This window comes from Rana temporaria, chromosome 1 (assembly GCF_905171775.1).
Source record: "Rana temporaria chromosome 1, aRanTem1.1, whole genome shotgun sequence".
NCBI lineage: Eukaryota > Metazoa > Chordata > Amphibia > Anura > Ranidae > Rana > Rana temporaria.
This window is the reverse complement of record NC_053489.1, coordinates 614,844,262-614,865,543: the sequence shown is the minus strand read 5'-3', so window position 1 is coordinate 614,865,543 and position 21,282 is coordinate 614,844,262. Positions and strand designations below refer to the sequence as shown.

General features: G+C 40.6%; 1 protein-coding gene across 1 annotated transcript in view; it reads right to left on the bottom strand.

Annotated features, from left to right (window-relative positions):
* UVSSA (UV stimulated scaffold protein A) overlaps window positions 1-21,282 on the bottom strand; it is a 133,507-nt gene that overhangs the window by 90,910 nt on the left and 21,315 nt on the right.

Here is a 21,282-nt window from a genome sequence, read left to right as displayed (position 1 = left end):
ACAAACATGACTCCCACAGGCAGAGGCACGATGGGACTTGTAGTTTGGCAACAGCTGGAGGGCTGCCAGTTTGAGATCCCTGCTTTAGACCATTTGCGCCCCCCCTAAAAACATGGCTGAAAAATGTACATAGCTATATGTGCCCTGTCCTGTGTGTAGGATGCCATAGCCATTGGACCTTTGCCCTCAGCCCTCAGCATCACTGAATGAGCATTCGTCTTTGTTTAAATCCCCATGCATGCACAGTGTTGCTGAGCTAATCCACAGTCGAGAGACAGTCAAGTTCAAAAAGGCTACCCTGTAAATATGACGGTCTATGCAATCAACGCAGCTACTTAAAATGTTGAATAATGTAAATGCAAGCCCCCTACAAGTCTGGCTTAGGATGCATTAGCCATTGGACACTCGCCCCCATCATAATTGGAGCAACTGCATTTCTTCGTTTGGCCTTGTCTACATGGGAGTACTTAAGCGTACACCTGTGTAAGGGGCACAGGTGTTCCTCTGCATCTGTGTGCAAGCAGTCGCATTTAGGTCAATTTGTACTTCACAGTCTGCATTCAGGGACACGTACCCACACCCATACGGATGTCAGAGGCTGCACAGACACAGCGTCTGACATCCGAGTGGGTGCGTGTCCCAGGAATGCAGACTGCGTGAGTTCAAGGACACATGTACCCACAGGATGTCAAATTGGGAGCAGCAGCGGTGTCCATGCATGCATCTGCTGCCTTCCAACTGACATGAACTGGAATACCTGTGCATCCCATGTGGGCAAACATGGCCCTCATACAGGTGTACGCTTAAGTACATGTGAACAAGGCCAATTCCCATGCATGTGCAGCGGTGTTCTGCCTGTGGAAAGAGCTTAATGTGTTTGTGTTTGACTGAGGAAGCGTGTCCACGGTCAACACAGAGGACAAGGGGGCACTCTTTACGTCTAGAGGAAAAGAGATTTCATCTCCAAATACGGAAAGGTTTCTTCACAGTAATGCCGCATGCACACGATCGGAAATTCCAACAGGAAAAGTCCGATGTGAGCTTTTGATCGGAAATTCCAACCATGTGTAGGCTCCATCAAAATGTTTCTGTCGGAATTTCCGCCAAGAAATATTTGAGAGCTGGTTCTCAATTTTTCCAACAAGAAAAGTTCTTGGAGGAAATTCCGATCGTTTGTATGCAATTCCAACGCGCAAAAAAACAAGCATGCTCTGAAGCAATTTGACGCATGCTCGGAATCATTGAACTTAATTTTTCTCAGCTCGTTGTAGTGTTGTACATCACCACGTTCTTGACAGCTGGAATTTGGTGCGACCGTTTGTATGCGAGACAAGTTTGAGCCGAAGTTCCGGATTTTCCGATCGTGTGTATGCGGCATAAGAGCTGTGAAAATGTGGAATAGACTCCCTCCAGAGGTGGTTCTGGCCAGCTCAGTAGATTACTTTAACCACTTAAGGACCCCTTCACGCCGATATACGTCGGCAGAATGGCACGGCTGGGCACATCCACATACATGGCTCTTTAAGCCCAGCCGTGGGGTCAGGCGCGTGCACGCAACCCGGTCCGAAGCTCCGTGACTGCGGGACTCGCGGACCCGATTGCCGATGGAGTCCCGCGACTGGCCCCCGGAGCTGAAGAACGGGGAGAGCTGTGTGTAAACACAGCTTCCCCATTCTTCACTGGGGCGCTGTCATCGATCGTGTGTTCCCTTTTATAGGGAAACACAATTGATGACGTCACACCTACAGCCACACCCCCTACAGTTAGAAACACAAATGAGGTCACACATAACCCCTTCAGCGCCCCCTTGTGGGTAACTCCCAAACTGCAATTGTCATTTTCACAGTAAACAATGCATTTTTAGCTGTGAAAATGGTCCCAAAAATGTGTCAAAATTGTCCGAAGTGTCCGCCATAATATCGCAGTCACGAAAAAAAAATCGCTGATCGCCACCATTAGTAGTAAAAAAAAAAAAATTAATAAAAATGCAATAAAACTATCCCCTTTTTTGTAAACGCTATAAATTTTGTGCAAACCTTTTGATAAACGCTTATTGTGATTCTTTTTACCAAAAATAGGTAGAAGAATACGTATCGGCCTAAACTGAGGAAAACAAATATGTTTTATATATTTTTGGGGGATATTTATTATAGAAAAAAGTTAAAAATACTGCATTTTTTTTCAAAAATTGTCGCTCTATTTTTGTTTATAGAGCAAAAAATAAAAACCGCAGGTGATCAAATACCACCAAAAGAAAGCTCTATTGGTGGGACAAAAAGGACGCCAATTTTGTTTGGGAGCCATGTCGCACGAATGGAACTTCCCCTTTATTGCGCCGTCGTACGTGTTGTACGTCACCGCGCTTTGCTCGAGCATGTTTTTTTTCATGGCCGTGTGAATGCAAGGCAGGCTTGACAAGAATCACATCGAAAAAAACTTTGTTTTTTCTAGGACATTAAAAATGGTCGTGTGTACCCGGCTTAGGGGATTGTATGATATATTTTTATTTTTACGGTTAAACTAGATGGACTTGTGTCTTTTTTCAACCTGACTAACTATGTAACTATGTAAAACAGAATTATTTAAATGCTCCACAGTTTTTCATGGGCCCCTTGATTGCACAGGCTATTTAGGCACCTTCAAAATACAATAAAAGCTTTATCACTGGAAAACCAAATCCAGTTCTTCACCTCCTGCTCCTCAGCTTTAAGTTCATGACATAAGCACAGGTGCTCTTTAAAAAGAAGTAGGTGATAAATGGGAGGAAACTGATACCAAAGAAAACCTTTGTATTGATAAGGACAACATCCCTCTCTCCGGTCTTCCTCTCCCTTTAATAATAAGAAGCACGGGTTTCCAGCTTCTACTCTTTAAGCACATAATCAGATGCAAATTCATTTTGTTTAGGTACAATGCTCGAGCGCTGCGTTTAGACACTATGAGCCCCATCCATCACTGGAAACTGTAATTTTTGTTATCAGTCTAACACTAATCAAAAGGGAAACCCTGCCACTATCAGTGACCTGTGAAACGTCCCAATTATACTCTCCGAAATGACAGGAGCACTTAACTTCTTCGCTGGGTAAATGACGACGATCAATCAAGTTTGAATAACAATGAGCCACGGAGCTGAAAATTATTTTTTGTATAGAATCTCCCTAGGAATTTATGAAAGGTGAAAAGCAACCCAAGGTTTTAGGGGGCATTATAGCTCTCCGTGACAGCCATGCATAGCCAACACTAAACAGAATTTATGGCTTTTAATTTCCTTAAAAAAAAAAAAGTGACTGAGTTTGGTGCTACAATGCATAACATATAGCGCCGGGGCTTCTAAGTGTGGGGGTCATTTCAAATGAAACGCTGTGCTTACTGTACGCATTACTGTATGACAGGCGGGATTGTAATACATGCGACTTCTTGGCCTTGACCTTTACTGGACACATACTGCCTGGCCTGTGTACAATATTCATTACACTAATAGATATATACAGACAGGGCAACCGTAAAGCGGGGGTTCACCCTAAAAAAATATTCTAACATTACATCCAGGATACTAGCAACATTTACAGTATGCAGGTCTTTTTTTTTTTTATCGCTGTACATACCGTTATATTGTGATTTTCTCCGCCGCCTTCCGGGTTCTGATTGCTGCGGGACTGGGCATTCCTATCCCTGGGTTAGATGATTGACATCTGGTGAAACAGTTCCCATGTCGCACAAGGCGCGTCACCAGATTTCCGTAAATAGCCGAGCTGCGAGTCGGCGCTATACGGCGCCTGCGCAGCCAGCTCTCCACGGCAGGCGCTGTATAGCGCCGACTCGCAGCTCCAACTGTTTCACCAGACGTCAATCATCTAACCCAGGGATAGGAACTCCCACGGGAATCAGAACCCGGAAGCCGGGGAGAAAATCTCAATATAACGGTATGTACGGCGATAAAAAAAAAAAAAAAAAGACCTGCATACTGTAAATGTTGTTAGCATCCTGGATGTAATGTTAGAAAATAGTTTTTAGGGTGAACCCCTGCTTTAAAGTGTTACTAAACCCAGGACCCTGCATTCACTATATCTGGTCTCCCACAGTACACAGAACATGGAAATTCAATTTTAGTAAATATAAAACTGATAAACACCTTTTCTCATCGGCAATATATAGCAGTCTTGTGATTTCTATCTGTGTCTGGCTAAAGCTGTAGAAACCCGCATTAAAAAAAAAATTGAATAAAAAAATGAATTGCATACTAGCACATTATCACAAACTTCCCTGAAAACAAATCCCTTCGACGGGGCGCTGCCACTGTTCTGTCAAGTTCTCCAACCCATCAGAAACTCCAAACGCTTAACTTCCGGTTTATTTAAAACCAGCAGTAATTGGAGTTTTTTTGACGAATTGGTGGTTGGACACAAAACTGGCAACTGAATGGAGTCCGGTGCAGGATATTATGAGCAGAGATTCCTTCTCCGCTCCGATACTAGCCAACAAAATGGCCGCCTCCGAGGCGGCGACAACTTTGTCCTCGTTAGCCGATGTGCTGTCAAAAAAGCTCAATCTTCCTGTACCGGACACTATTCGGATGTCGGTGTTGTGTCCAACCACCAATTCATCAAAATCTCAGATTTCTAAGGTTTTAAATAAACCGAATGTGAAGTGGTTGGAGTTTCTGATGGGTTGAAGATATTTTACAGAACACCAGCACTGAAGGCACTTCCATTTTCACCCGTCTTCTTTCTGGATTCATGGGCTTCGGCGATATGAATGGTCGAGCCGGCAATGTCATCGCTGTCACTGTTTAAGGCACAGCTCTGAAGGAACAGCTCCTTCTGAGCAAATGTGGGGTCACCGGATGCATCTAAAGTAAATATCTCCTAAACTGTGCATATTTAGGACATATTTACACTACCGATAGTTAAATGGGGGGGGGGTGATTTTTACCTATAGGTAAAAATCATACATGGGAGTTTACTCCCACTTTAAAGCATGCAGAAGGAGTTTTCATTCTCCTCTGACTGTCCTATGAGGTAGCAGAACCCCTGACCCTCTGTCTGGGCAGTGCTGATTGGCCCTGTGCCAAATCACATGCACCCTCCCAAGAAGGAAAACAAAAGAAAAAAACTTTCCAGCAACACACACCAAACTGAGCATGTGCAGAGTGCCCCCAAGGCTCTGTAATGTCAGGAGATGGATTGGGAACAGTAAAAGAAGGGGAGGATCAAACAACATTTTTACACAGTGCAGAGGACTAACCCCTTAGGTTCCAGTGAGTAGACATTGGTGGAATAGGGGATTCATCTAGGTTGCCATGACCTATCAGGCACTAGACGGCTGAAAAGTTTTTCTATATAATTTACATCTTTGTGCCTGGATATGTTTTACTATCCCATAGTGTGAGGAGAAAAAACAAAAGCCAATCACTGGCTTCTGTCAGATGGAAATTGGTCCCGAACAGGGAGAGCCACTGTCGCCTCATCTGTGCCCACCAGTGCCACCTACCAGTGCCACCTACCAGTGCTGTCAATCAGTACCCAATAATTAGGGCTGCCTATCAGTGCCATTCATTAGTGTCACCCATTAGTGCCCACCAGTGCCGCCTCATCGGTGCCCATCAGTACCACCTACCAGTGCCCAATTAATCATCAGTGCTGCCTATAAGTGCCACCTATTAGTGCCCTTCAGTGCCATCCATAAGTGCCCACCATTGCCGCCTCATCAGTGCAGCCTCATGAGCGCAAATCAATTTTTCCTGTTTGCAAAATGTTATAACAAGCTACGTAAACGGTTTTGTTTTTTCTAAATTTTCTGTCTTTTTTTGTTTGTTTAGCAAAAAATAAAAAACCCAGTGGTGATTAAATACCACTAAAAGAAAGCTCTATTTGTGTGAAAAATAAAATGATAAAAACTTCATATGGGTACAATGTTGTATGACCGCGCAATTGTCATTTAAGGCCTTGTACACACAACCGAACATGTCCGCTGAAACTGGTCCGTCGGACCAGTTTCCGCGGACATGTCAGACCGTGTGTAGGGCCTACCGGACAGTTTTCCGGCCTAGCGGACAGGTTTCCAGCGGACAAAAGTATTTTAGCATGCTAAGAAACTTGTCCGTTGGAAGCCTGTCCGTCGGACATGTCCAATGGTCAGTACGACTCATCGGACATGTCCGCTGGCCCGAGAACCCGCGCATGGCGTCGAAGTGATTCGACGCATGCGTGGAAGCATTGAACTTCCGGGTTCGCGCACGTCGCCGCCACATCACTGCGTCGTCACCGCGTATTCTGTCCGCGGGGAATTTGGTCTGATGGTGTGTACACACATCAGACCAAATTCACCCAGCAGACATGTCCGATGAAAACGGTCCGCGGACCGTTTTCATCGGACATGTCTGGCCGTGTGTACAAGGCCTAAAGTGCATCAGTGCTGAAAGCTGAAAATTGGCCTGGGCAGGAAGGGGGTTTAAGTGCCCAGTAAGCAAGTGGTTAAAGAATATAATTTGACTGCCTTTTTGCCCCTTCCTAAACCACATAAAAGGTGCGCTGTATCCGGCCCAAGACAACTATGAATGTGGCCCAACACAAAATTGGAAGCCTACGTAAATATCTTAAGAAAAATTGGACAGCGTCTCATTACTGGAGATTTAGATGTTTTATCTGTCCAAAGAAAAAATCTCCCACTCTTAGCAATCACGCCTTATTCATGTCATCAGTTTTCGGCAACACCCATATTTGTGAGCAACTATTTTCAAGGATGAAGCACACAAAGGGAAAAATTAGAACCCAAATATCTGATGAGCACCTTGAGAATTCATTGAGAATTGCTACTCTATCCATCCAACCAGATATTGATGGATTATCAAAAACAGCATCAAATATCGCACTAGTTTTATGTTGCCCTCTTTTACAATAAAAAATATTACAAATAAAGTTGTATTATAGGTACATTATCTATATTAGTGATTTTTTAATCGGCACCTGCCCGACTTTTTCTGCTCATCCTTATTGTTAGTGTATTTTATGTGTGGCCCAAGACAATTCCTCTTTTTTCCAATGTGGCCCAGGAAGGTCAAAAGATTGGACACCCCCCCCCCTTTACTTGGGACCCACTTAGAAGAGAAAAAAACCTGCATTTTTTATACTGCTTTAACCATTACCCACTTCCTGGTCATATGACGTCCTGAGCTTGAAGTGGAGATATCTGGATGAGTCCTGCAGCTACAAGCATCATCCAGATATATTTTTCAGCCGGCGATTCGCTCAAATGTAAAAGCCATCCTAGCAGCAGATTAGCCGTTGGATTGCTTTTACAGGCAGCGGGAGGGGACATTCCCTCTGGCCACCCATCATCACCTCTCTTGACTCTCCCATGTGACCGGAGAGCCTGGGATCCGATCTGGCAGTGGTGCCGGGTTACCACAGAGCTGGCCGAAGACCAGATGGTCCCTGGCCATCTCTATGATCCTGGGAGGCTGGAAGCGACGTCATCCGGCTCTGGCAGATGTAAACACTGCCCTATTTTCTTCCTGGAAAACGGAGATCGATAGGGTCTTATAGAACCCAGAAGTCTCCATAAAGAGGACCTGTCATGTTTTATTTCTATCACAGGGGATGTTTACATTTCTTGTGATAGGAATAAAAGTGATAAAATAAATAAAAAAAGGACAGTGTAAAAGAGATTTTTTATTTTTTTTTTAATGAATAATAGCAAAGAAAAAATTTAAAGCGCCCCTGCCCCCTCGTGCTCGCACGCAGAAACGAACACATACGTAGATCGCGACAGCATATATGATCTATCGTTGCGAATGTTATAGTTAGAGCAATAATTCTAATATTAGATCTTCTCTGTACCTCTAAACTGGTAACCTGTAAACACTTTTAAAGTGTCGCCTATGGAGATTTTTAAGTACTGCCATTTGGCGCCATTTCACAAGCATGCGCAATTTTAACCACTTCAGCCCTGGAAGAATTTACCCCCTTAATGACCAGGCTATTTTTTGCAATTCGGCACTGTGTTACTTTAAGTGACAATTGCACGTGCGACGTTGTACCCAAATAAAACTGATGTCCATTTTTCTACACAAACAGGACTTTCTTTTTGGTGGTATTTGATCACCTTTTATTTTTTGCTATAATACATATAAAAAAAATAAAAGGAAAAAAAACGAATTTCATCATTGTGACTCTTCTGCAGCTAGCCCTGTTTCAAATGTTAATTGTTCTAGCCCTGTGTTTACTGGTTACTGTGATTAGATAAGTGGCTCATGTTAATTATGCTGATTGCTTCCTTGTGATAATTATCTCTCTATATGCGGTGCCGAACCGGCTAGATACTGAGTAGTTCAAAGAAATATCTTTATTTCAAAGGAGCTGTATTGAAGACCCCCCACTGTGTGAGGGGGGGCGGAGATTTGTCATTGTAACAGTTGTAACCACATATAAGCTCTGGTTTCTTACGATTAAAACTCTGTGTTGTTCAAGCAGTAAGCTGGTCTCATGTGTGGCTTTCTGGGCGATTCCAGGGATATCCCTCCTCGTGGAATATTGGGGTGATTTTCGTTATGGGAAGAAGGGAACGTTGACGGGGATATCATACCGATACCGTCACAATCATCAATTTAGGCGAATATGTATTCTACATATTTTTGGTTAAAAAAATCCCAATAAGTGTATATTGATTGGTTTGCTGAAAAGTTATAGGCCCAGATTCTCAAAGAATTACAACGGCGTATCTCCAGATACGCCGTCGTAAGTCCAAATGGCCGCCGTTGTATCTATGCGCCTGATTCATAGAATCAGTTACGCATTGATTTGGCCAAGATACGAGCGGCGTAAGTCTCCTACGCCGTCGTATCTTGGGTGCATATTTACCGATGGCCGCTAGGTGGCGCTTCCGTTGATTTCTGCGTCGAATATGCAAAGGAGCTAGATACGCCGATTCACAAACGTACGTGCGCCCGTCGCATTTAGTTACGCCGTTTACGTAAGACATACGCTGGCGTAAAGATAAAGCAGGTCTCTAGGTGGCGCAGCCCATGCAAAGTATGGACGTCGGAACAAGCGTATCTTTTTACGTTGTTTGTGCAAGTCGTACGTGAATGGGGCTGTGTGTAGGTTACTTTTACGTCACAGGCATTGAGCCGGCGTATCTTTGGGCGTAAATACGACGTGATATTGAGCATGCGCGTGCATGCGCCGTTCGTTCGGCCATGCATCCACATGGGGTCACGCTTAAATACAACATGCCACGACCTGCCTACTTTGAATTACGCGCGCTTACGCCGGCCGATTTATGCTACGCCGTAACTTAGGACGCAAGTGCTTTGTGAATAAAGCACTTGCCTCTCTAAGTAGCGGCGGCATATCGTAAATAAGATACGCTACGCCCGCACAACGTAAAGCCGCCCTACGTGAATCTAGGCCATAGTGTCCTACAAACTACGGGATAGATTTATGCACTTAAAAAAAAAAAGTGTTTTTTAGCAGAACTACAACATTGCGACGGACAAATCTGACCTTAAGTGACATTTTTTGGGGAACAGTGACACCAATATGATCAGTGCTAAAAAAAAATACACTGATCACTGTATAAATTACACTGGGAGGGAATCTGAATCTGCACCGACCTATGTTTAAGTGTATTCTCTAACAGAGATACACTTAAACATATCTAAGATACGACGTCCTATGTTAGATTGCAATGTTGCTGATGGCCGCTAGATGGCGCTTCCATTGCGGCCGGCGTAGATTATGTAAATGAGGGGATACGCCGATTCACGAACGAACGCCAGGCCGACGCAGTACTTTTACGCCGTTTACGTAAGAGATAGGCCGCCAAAAGTTAGAGCTAGGCTCTAGTGGAATAGTAATGTTAAGTATGGCCGCCGTTCCCGCTGCGAAATTCGAAATTTTTACGTCGTTTGCGTAAGTCGTCCGCGAATCGGGATTTACGTCGTTTACGTCCACGTCGAAATCAATAGGCCCGTACGGCGTACTTATCCGCAATGCGCACTGGGAAATGTAGTCGCCCGGCGCATGCGCAGTGAAAAAAAAAACGTCAAAAACGTGAGGTCAAGCCTCATTGCCATGAAACACGCCCCCCTCCAAGTCATTTTAATTAGGCGCCCTTACGCCCGCTCGTTTGAGGCTACGCCGCCGTAAATTAGCAGGTAAGTAGATTGAAAATCACTACTAGCCTAGCTAATTTACGGCGGTGTAGCCTAAACAGACTACGCTACGCCGCCCTAAAGTTATTCCAATGTACCTGAATCTACCTAATACTGTGTGACAAACAATTGCAACGACTGCCTTTTTATTCTCTAGGGTCTCTGCTTAAAAAAATAAAATAAAATGAGAGAGAGAGAGAGAGAGAGAGACTGACAATCTCTGGCTGTGTATTTATAATATATATATATGTGTGTGTGTGTGTGTAATATGACACTTCCAGGTAGGGGGGAGATATATATAGATAGATAGATAGATAGATAGATAGATAGATAGATAGATAGATAGATAGATAGATAGATAGATAGATAGATAGATAGATAGATAGATAGATACTGCTTACTTAAAGTGGATGTAAACCTAATTCATGAAATTTGAGCTGGGCACATATATCTGCAGTATTTTCTTATCTCTCTTCAAAGAGTTCGTTCCTGAACTGTTCCTCTGTTATCAGCCTGATAACTCCTGACACATTTTCTGACACATCAGATAAAAGCAGCCTGACATTTCTGCCAGGGAAGGTTGTTATAAATAGATTAGCAGGGAGCTGACCCTGTTACAAAACACCTTTGAGAGTCTCTTCTGCCTATGATGAGAGGGGGTGTGTGCCTTTCCTCCAATCAGCAATCATATGTGTGCGCACAGGGTGTGCCAGGTGTGCCCAGGCACACCCCAATCACCCTGTGCAGCACAGATTCCCCCTACTGCCTAGGTCGCCCTTCCCCTTGCAGTGCTGCCGCCTTCTCTACTCTCCTATTCCTCTGGCTGCTGCTGCAGGGATGTTTTAGGATGAGTGGGGGAAGGGCCTGGTAAATATGTAACTTACCGGCCCCTTCCCTTTCATCCTGAGTGATCGGTAGTATGTGTTTGAGCTTTGGGGTGCACACCCTTTATGCAATAGGCTGCGCGCACCTATGTCAGCAATGTTAGCTATCTTGGCTGTATGCCCAGACATCACACTCTGTGCTAAACAGGAAGAGAAAATCTAACACACGCTCAACCTTCTAAACAGTATATAAATGTGAAGACAGCCGATATGGATGTAAAACCTATGTAGGGAGATTTGGTTCATATCTGTGTATCATCTGAGGCTGTTCACTTCACTGGGTGTATGGAGGGTTTACATCCACTTTTAAACAAGCTAAACAATGTTCTTTTGCTTCACCAACACTACAAACCAAATCCTAGAAAACGAACAAGTGTTTAAGATGGTGTAAGATGCTGCAACAACATTCATGCATATTAAAAGGAGTTACTGCAGTCTTAGACAATGATCCGACTCTACGCTAATAGGACTTTGCCATGAAATGACAATTAAGCCCCGTAGTGCAATAAAAATCAGGAAAACATCACATCTAATCAGTTTAGAGAGACCAATAAAGTGATATAAACTCATTATAAAAAGATTCAACAATAAGCCAGAGAGAAAACCAACTCAACTACTGTCACACAACAGATGGGTTTGGCGTAATCCCTACTAACATCAATATTCTGATGGGCTGTAGAAAGGACCAAGCTTGCGCTGGAATTTGACCACGATAGGAAAGGTCAGGATGGTTCTACATACACCCCCTCCCCACCCTTAACCTCCACCCAAAAACACAATTATTAGTTTGGAGAGGACATCTACTTTAATTAGCCTTCAAACCTCAATTATGTTCTGCCTTGCCCAAACCAGACATGCCCGTCCCGTGACAACCTCCTGGCTTGACATAAACAAGCTGAAAGACACGGAAGATGTCCTCAGACACGTGAATTCTCAACTTCATTTGTCTTTCAGCCAGCTTGATGGCTGTGCATTTAAAAACCCATTCTGTCTTATAAACTAAAAATTAAATGTACTCAGCTGTGATGGTGGCCATCGCATCTGCTATTTATATGCTAATACCCTCCAGTGAAAGGCCTTGCAAATTATTCTGCCACGCCAATATCTCATGTGCATCTACTCAGCCAAAGCTCCTCCACCCCACCCCATCCCAGAGAGGGGAGGCCTCCACCTGAGCATCACTAAATCCATGGAAGCTGGAGGAACTTAACCACATCACCACCGAGGCACAGAGGAGCTCCTCATTAACGATCAAAGTCTGGGTTATTTCTCAAATATTTACCAATACAGCTAGAAAAATATATTTATACAGAGCTAAGTGACTTTATTATATCCACATATACACAATCATCCCTCTTTCCATGCGATTAGCTTAGTCCAAATGACTAACTATTTTATGTCACTATTTGTTTCACCTTTTTTTTTTTTTTTTTTTTTTTTAAATACCCGCCTCCCCCCAAAAAAACAAACACAAAACAAGAAAAAAACATAAAAAAAATAAATAAAAAATCTGGATATGTACCGATTTTATGGGAGGGGGGGGGGTTAAAACAAACAAAAAAAGCTCTTCATGTTATGTTTTTTTTTTTTAGAACAAAGAAAATCCTGTTTTTGTTTCACTTTTAGGCCTCATGCACACTGGATGTTTTTATAGCAGCTGTTTTTAGCAGTAGGCGTTTTTTTTCTACAGTCAATAAACTTTCCATCATGTTATCCTATGCATCCATGCACACTTATATAGGTGGATTCAGGTAGGCAGGCGCATAGTTGCGGCGGCGTAGCGTATGGCATTTACACTACGCTGCCGTAAGTTAGCGAGGCAAGTACATGATTCACAAAGTACTTGCCTGCTAAATTACGGCGGCGTATCGTAAATCGGGCCGGCGTAAGCGTGCATAATTCAAATTCGGCTGAGGGGGCGTGTTTTATGCTAATGGAGGGTGACCTGACGTGATTGACGTATTTTACGAACGGTGCATGTGCCGTCCGCCTACATATCCCAGTGTGCTTTGCGGCAAAGTACGCCGCACGGTCCTATTGGTTTCGAAGTGGACATAAATGACGCAAATCCCTATTCACGGACGACTTACGCAAACGACGTAAAATTTTCGAATTTCGACGAGGGAACAACGGCCATACTTAACATTACTATTTCAGCTATTTGATGGAATAACTTTAGGCCTGATAATGCGTTACGTAAACGGCGTATCTGTACTGCGTCGGCCAGGCGTAGGTTGGTGAATTGGCGTATCTAGTGATTTACATATTCTACGCCGACCGCAATGGAAGCACCACCTAGCGGTCAGCCCAAAAATTACACTTTAGGATACGACGGTGTAAGACACTTATGCTGTTCGTATCTGAGCCTAATTTAAGCGTATCTGGTTTCCAGAATACGCTTAAATTAGCTGAAAAAAGTTGACAAACTCACTGCAAAGCTACTGCCATTTTTATAACGTTATTTTAACGTCCAGTGTGCATGAGGCCTAATATGTTTTTTTTTTTTTTTTTTATAATACAACAAATCTCCTGTTTTTGTTTTTTTGTGTTATAAAAAAAGGAAACAAAACAAAGTCAGGAGCTTTTTTTGTGTTCTAAATCCCCCCTCATAAATCAGGAACTTTTTGTGTTCTTAAAAAAAATTAAAAAGAATAAAATAAAATAAAACACCCCACAAAAAACACAAAACCAGGAGCTTTTTTGTTTTAGTAAGGTAATTTTTTTTTATAAAAATAAGGAGCCCTTTGTTATACAACCCCTCACTTAATTGTGTGCTCAAACATTGACCAAATTGACAGAGCAGTTCACAATTAGTGTAAAAAGACACTAATTGATGATTTCTAGTATTGTTCAAATTGTAGAAATAATACATAACTACAGTTAACAAGATGCTCACGTAGCATACCAATAATGCTGACAATTCCGACAACAAAACCGTGGATTTTTTTTACGACGGATGTTGGCTCAAACTTTTCTTGCATACACACGGTAGCACAAATGTTGTCGGAAATTACGAACGCCCAAAACGCGGTGACGTACGACGGCACTAATAAAGGGAAGTTCAATACCAGTCGTGTTAGTAGAAGTTTGGTGAAAGACGATTTACGCTTTTCAGCCTTGTGCTTTTTCGTCCGTTACAGCGTGACAAATGTGCTATCTCCATTACGAACGCTAGTTTTACAAGACCGAGCGCTTCCGTCTCGTACTTGATTCAGAGAATGCGTGGAATTTTGTGCGTTGGAATTGCCCACACACGATCGGAATTTACAAGAACGGATTTTGTTGACGGAAATTCAGAACCAGCTCTCAATTTTTTGTTGTCGGAAATTCCGACAGCAAATGTTCGATGGAGCCTACACACGGCCGTAATTTCCAACAAAATGCTCCCATCAAACATTTGTTGTCAGAAATTCTGACCGTGTGTACGCGGCATAAGAGACAAACATAAGTTAAAAAAAAAAAAAAAGAGATTCTGATTTTAAAATTGCAGGAAAAGAAAAATTTAATTGTTGATATTATTTTATCATTTCTAAAAAAATATTTGGTTAAAGCTTCTGGAGTTTTGAAAAATACACCAAAGAAATCAATATTTTAAATTATGTCAAGATCATTAAAATCTCAACACATACAGCAGTCGGATTTTTTTAAATATGCATTTCTTCAACAGAATTTCCCTTCGTTTAATGAATATCTAAGTAAAAATAGTCAACTCTTGCTGAATCATCATTTAGGAGTTTATATATTTTTAGGAATATTTAGCATCAGTACTAGTAACTCGTGCAAGTACAAGTTTGTGAACATCCAAGTACTAAACACAGATGGCAACTTCAAATATTAAAAAGAAAATAAAGGAGTTACACATACATATCTTACACCATCTGTTTTAATACATTTAAAAAAAATGACTGTTTTAATTACTTATGAAATATATTACACATTAGCAAAGTTGTATGCAGTCCCTACAATTTATTTGCTATTTAGTGATAGATCAATCATATGGTTTTAATAAATTTATTTATTTATTTTTTACATTTTATATCAACAACCTATTTAACAAAAACAAAAAAAATTTTACATAAAAGCTTTAAAAAAAAAAAAAAATAATAATCTGAATATTCCTTTAAAACCATAAACAAAATTTAAAATCATAAAAAATGCTAAACATATAAAAGTGGAAACAAAATTATGATAAAGTGATTTTAGTTAAATGAAAAAAGAAAGGGGAAATGTTTCAGTAAACTGACCAAAAGAATAGGGATGGTCCTGAAAATTTTCTGCAAGACTTCTGGATTTAATACAAACATACATACATACATACATACATACATTTGTCTACAGCGACTAAATAGAAAAAAAAATGGTAGAAGAATCACAAGAAGAAATAGAAAGCAAGAAGAAAGTGTTTACTGAAGAGCTTAACTACAAACATTCATTTTCATTACCCCCTGTATATTCTTGAACGGAACGGCATACAGTTTTGTTATCATTTGAATTGTCTTTATTTACAGGGCAATGAATTTCATGGCCAATTTCACTGAATTTGATATGGAGCCCAAATGCATTAGAGCTACAAGAGGAGAAAAAAAAGATCCTATCAGCTAGAGAGATGCTAATTCCTCTCCAGGGAGAAGGGCTTTGTTTTGACTCTTAAATGATTTCTGATTGCTCTATCACATATTAGATTATGGACCCAGAGTCATTAGAAAACAAGAATCTAAGAGAGCAAACTGGGCAGAAAAAAAAAAAAAAAATTATATATATATATATATATATATATATATATATATATATATATATATATATATATATATATATATATATATATATATATATATATATATATATATATATATATATATATATATATATAAACACACACATATACATACATTAGTATTAAATAATACACACACACACACATATGCCAAAGCCATGTAATATAGGCAAAGTAGTTTGAAAATTAGTTTAAAGCTAAAAAAAAAAAAAAAGAAAAGAAGAGGGATTAAAAAAGATAGATAGATAGATAGATAGATAGATAGATAGATAGATAGATAGATAGATAGATAGATAGATAGATAGATAGATAGATAGATAGAATGGTGCGTCAAATAATAAAATAACTTTTTACACTGCAGAAGTTTTTATTTGTTTCTGTTGTGTGTGGCTACTTTTCCATTTCATACCTCAAAAGGTCTAAACAAGGGGAAAAAACTAAAAAAACTAAAAAAATAAATAAATAAATTCTCTTGTCCCACAATGCCATGAGAGTTAAACTTTCCTACCAGTGCAATGAGAGCTACCCAATTTTAACCAAAGTGATTTTTTTTCTCTTATTCAACCCTCAAAACTTCAAGAAAGCGCAAAAAAAAAAACACAAAAAACACAAAAAAGAAAACGAAATACATAGATTCATATTTCAGATGCAATATAACTAAATTATGATTTAGGCAATGATCAGATTGAAACATATGGTCCTCTTCAAAGTACCCCCTAGAAGACAGTTGTCAAATCTGCAGCTTTTGTAGATGGACCTTATAGCCGTTGTCAAAAAGAGGGGGGGGGGGGGGGCGGCAGGGTAGAGTCATAAGAAGAGAAAGCCAGTAATTTTTTTTATTGCCCGCCTCTGTTCAGTAATTGCTGGCCTCCTCTTTTCTTCTTACCTCTCCTTTCTCCTTTTTTTTTTGTACAACATTAGCAAAAAAAAAGTGTGTGTGTATATATATATATATATATATATATATATATATATATATATATATATATATATATATATATATATATATATATATATATAAAATAAATATATTTTTTTTTGCAAATTTTGTACTTAAAAAAATATGAGCTATATTATATATATATATATATATATATATATATATATATATATATATATATATATATATATATATATATATATATGTGTGTGTGTGTGTATATATGTATATAAATATATAAAAAAATTATATTTATTATATATATATATATATATATATATATATATATATATATATATATATATATATATATATATATATACACACACACACATACACACACACTCACATTTTTTACACTGTCTCTATTCTTTTTGTTACTTTATTGCTATGACAAGGGAAGAACAAACATCCCTTGTGACACCACGGGCCTCGGTCTTATTGGCTGCTTTCAAGGCCGCTACCAGCCAGGTAAACAGAGAGACTCTGAAGTAGAGATGCATCCAATTAATATTTTGGTGCCAAGACTGAAAATGCAGGATACACTTGTCCGAAACCCAAAAATTACAGTTTTTTAAAAATATTTCTATTTTTTTTATATACAATATATAATTGTATTATATTCGACTTTTAATATCATCAATTTAAACTAATATGATTTTATTGTCGGCCATCATCGGCACCTTTAGTGCAAGAAAAGCTCAAGAAAAATGTAAAAATTCTATGTAGGTCTTCACACTGGTCCGTAAAAAATTCTGCTTGCTGCATTTTTGCTCAATAAAAAAACAAAACACATCCTTCCCATTGAAATGCATTGAAAACGCAGCAAGAACGCACCCGTATTACATTTTTGATGCGTTTTTTTTAATGAAAAAACAAACCATAATCAAAGTAAAAACACGTTAAAAATTGCCACAAATTCGCAGTAAAAATCACATTTGTTTTCAGCGCCATTTTCGGCAACTATTTCGCTAATAACACCATTTTTGCCCAATATGTTTCGGCGGCCGAAATTTCGGACCTTATCTCTAACCGGAAGTGAGGGCATACTCATTGTTTCCAGGTTCACAGAGAGGGAGGGAATGTCAGTTCTTCTTGCTCTGTAGCCATCGCCGCTGCCGCTTGCGATGCTCCTGGGTTCTGCGATGGGATGGCAGAGCCCAGAAGAGGCGGCTGCGTGGTGGTAGGGGGGTGGGGATGCAGGCATCATCCCGGTATAACCACTGCAAACCAAAGATGTCCTACGGTCGGCAAGTGGTTAAATCCTTGCAATGTACATACCTGTAGATCAACCAGAGGGGAAATGTTTTGGAGTTTGATGCCGCCACTCAACAGCACAAATTCTATTCTAATTCTATGTTTGATGCATTAAGCTGCATTTCACTGTCCAAGTGTGGTGTTAAAGGTGGCAACATTCTTATACAGAATTTTGTGCATAAATTCAGATATCTGGTGTGAACAAGTCCTAAATGAATAAAATGACTAGACCGAAACAACACTATTACAGCCCAATATTCAATGTATAGCATAGTGAAAGAAAAGGTTGTAGAGGACAATTCTATGTGCACATTGCTCCCTCTAGTGGTCAGCAAACAAACTGACCTCTTACTATTTCAGCTTTGTTTTCCTTTGTAAAAACTGCACCAAAACCGTTAATGGCAGCTATTACATGCATATGTGGAAAAAACCTGCGCTTAGTGAAAAATTATAAATAGGTGCGAGTTAGCCAGCGGCACTCACAATATTGTACACATCAACAATAAGCCAGAAAAAATGAGTTGCGCTGTCAAATATGTAACCATACTACAAATGTCTCTGTGTACCTAAATAATAAGTGCATAAAAAAAAAAAAAAAAAAGAATAAGAATAATAATAAACATGCAGTTTCATAGTAGCATAAACATGTCCACACTATCTTAAGAATTCATGCAGCATGGAAGTTACTATGGGGAGTATATCAAACTAGGGTCCTTTCACATACATGGTGGTCTGCTTTCCACTTTGCTCAGCAGGGGGGGGGAATCTGCTGATCCCCGCTGAGCAGGCGGGTGACAGATTGGCCTCCGCTCACTGTGCAGAGATTGACCTTTCAGAGGCCCGGTCTCCTCTATGGGGAGATCGGAGGAAAACGGACTGCCTGTCTGTTTTCACCTGGTCTTATCCGATCAAATCCTCCAGATGGATGGAAAATAGGGTTGCAATCCGTCTGGATTTGGGGAACAGGACAGATCAGATAGTGGCGGGTGTCAGCGGACATATCACCGCTGACATCCACCACTCCATAGAGGTGAATGGAGCGTCTGATCAGGTCTGCCTGAAAAACTGGCAGGCGGACCTGATCGGAAAGCCTGTGTAAAAAGGGGCCTTATGCTCCATACACACGATCGGAAATTCCAACAGCAAAAGTCCGATGTGAGCTTTTGAACGCAAATTCCAACCGTGTGTATGCTCCATCGGACTTTTCCTATGGGAAAATCCGATCGTCTGTAGCAATTCCGACACACAAAATTACGACGCTCGGAAGCATGCTCGGAAACAATTCGACGCATCTTCAGAAGCATTGAACTTTGTTTCCTCGGCTCGTCGTAGTGTTGTATGTCACCGCTTTCTTGACGGTCGGAGGTTCAGAGAAGTTGTGTGACCGTGTGTATGCAAGCCAAGCTTGAGCGAAATTTCATCCAAGGTTTTTCCGACAGAAAATCAGATCGTGTGTACGCTCCTGGTAAGTAGATAGGCACCGTAGTAGCACCGTAGTAGTACCCAATCTACTTACCAGGAGTGAAATTTACAAGTGCATCTTGAATACATCAGACATCAACTACGCCTAGGACAACCATCCTGACGGTGATTGGAGAGGGCAATCGGCCCATACAAGCCTTTGAGACCCCCCCACCGTATGGTGAGTTGAGGGTCCACTTCATCCGGTAAGGGAACCAAATTCATACCCGTTTACAACAATTGGGGATTGCATCTGGGAATATGCATCTTGTCCAAATCGACTAGAGGGGAATATACTCATATCACTGTCACGGTGTATGGACTAATTTCTCATCTTGTTTGGGACTTTTGTTATAGAATTTTACAGTTGGCACTATAATATTTATCTCATCTGTATGTATGGTTTATCACTACACAGTTGTTTACACCAACATTGTCACCCAGATGTTTTTTTATGAACACTCACCTATTGACTGACTTTTAGGTCAATGTGTTATTACCACTGTATCACTGTATGGGGTTAGCTTTTCCTGGTGTGTAAGGACACTATGGGGGAAGCACCATTACGTATATAGGTATTCAGTGCCAAATTAGGGGTGCTCAAGAAGTCCTTTTCCGACGGTATCTGATTGACCTATTTGTTTATATATTAGTTTGGCGGTGTTGATTCACTAACTACTTACAGCTACTGTACTTACCCACAGTGGATGCAGTTTAATATTGGAATATTGTCACTCAAGGTCTGCGATTACCTTGTCACTAGGCCCGCAGTGGATCCGCCACATAGGTGGTCCCCTCATTGGTGCTACACTTTATTTTTCACATTTTTCACAATTATCCTTTTGTTGTGTTGGCTGCCTATAGTTTTGTTTTGGTTTAGAGCAATATATTTATATTTTTTATTTTTTTAAATAAATATCCCACAAAAAAAAAAAAAAATTATATATATATATATATATATATATATATATATATATATATATATATATATATATATATATATATATATATATATATATATATATATATATTTATTTCCTCAGTTTAGGCCGATACGTATTCTTCCACCTATTTTTGGTAAAAAAAATAAAAATCGCAATAAGCGTTTATCGATTGGTTTGCGCAAAATTTATAGCGTTTACAAAATAGGGGATAGTTTTATTGCATTTTTATTTTATTTTTTTTAAAAAAAATTTACTACTAATGGTGGCGATCAGCGATTTTTTTCGTGACTGCGACATTATGGTGGACACTTTGCACAATTTTGACACATTTTTGGGACCATTGTCTTTTTCACAGCAAAAAATGCATTAAAAAAATGCATTGTCTAACTGTAGGGGGGTGAGGCTGTAGGTGTGACATCATTGATTGTGTTTCTCTATAAAAGCGAACACACGATCAATGACGGCGCCACAGTGAAGAACGGGGAAGCTGTGTTTACACACAGCTCTCCCCGTTCTTCAGCTCCGGGGACCGATCGCGGGACTCCAGCAGCGATCGGGTCCGCGGATCACGGAGCTTTGGACTGGGTCGCGGGCGCGCCCGCGACCCACGTCTGGGCACTTAAAGAGGACGTACGTGCTTGTGCCCAGTCGTGCCATTCTGCCGACGTATATGTGCAGGAGGCGGTCCTTAAGTGGTTAAAGGCATAGATATCAATGGAGCACATGTGTGGTGAGGCCACTGCATTTTTCCTCCACGGTTTACTCCCTCCAGGCCCAAGACTGAAGGTACGTTCCTGGTGCTGGGGGAACAGTCTGGAGAAGCCAGTACATTGCACTGATGGCGATTACAATGCTCTCAGGGGTCAAAT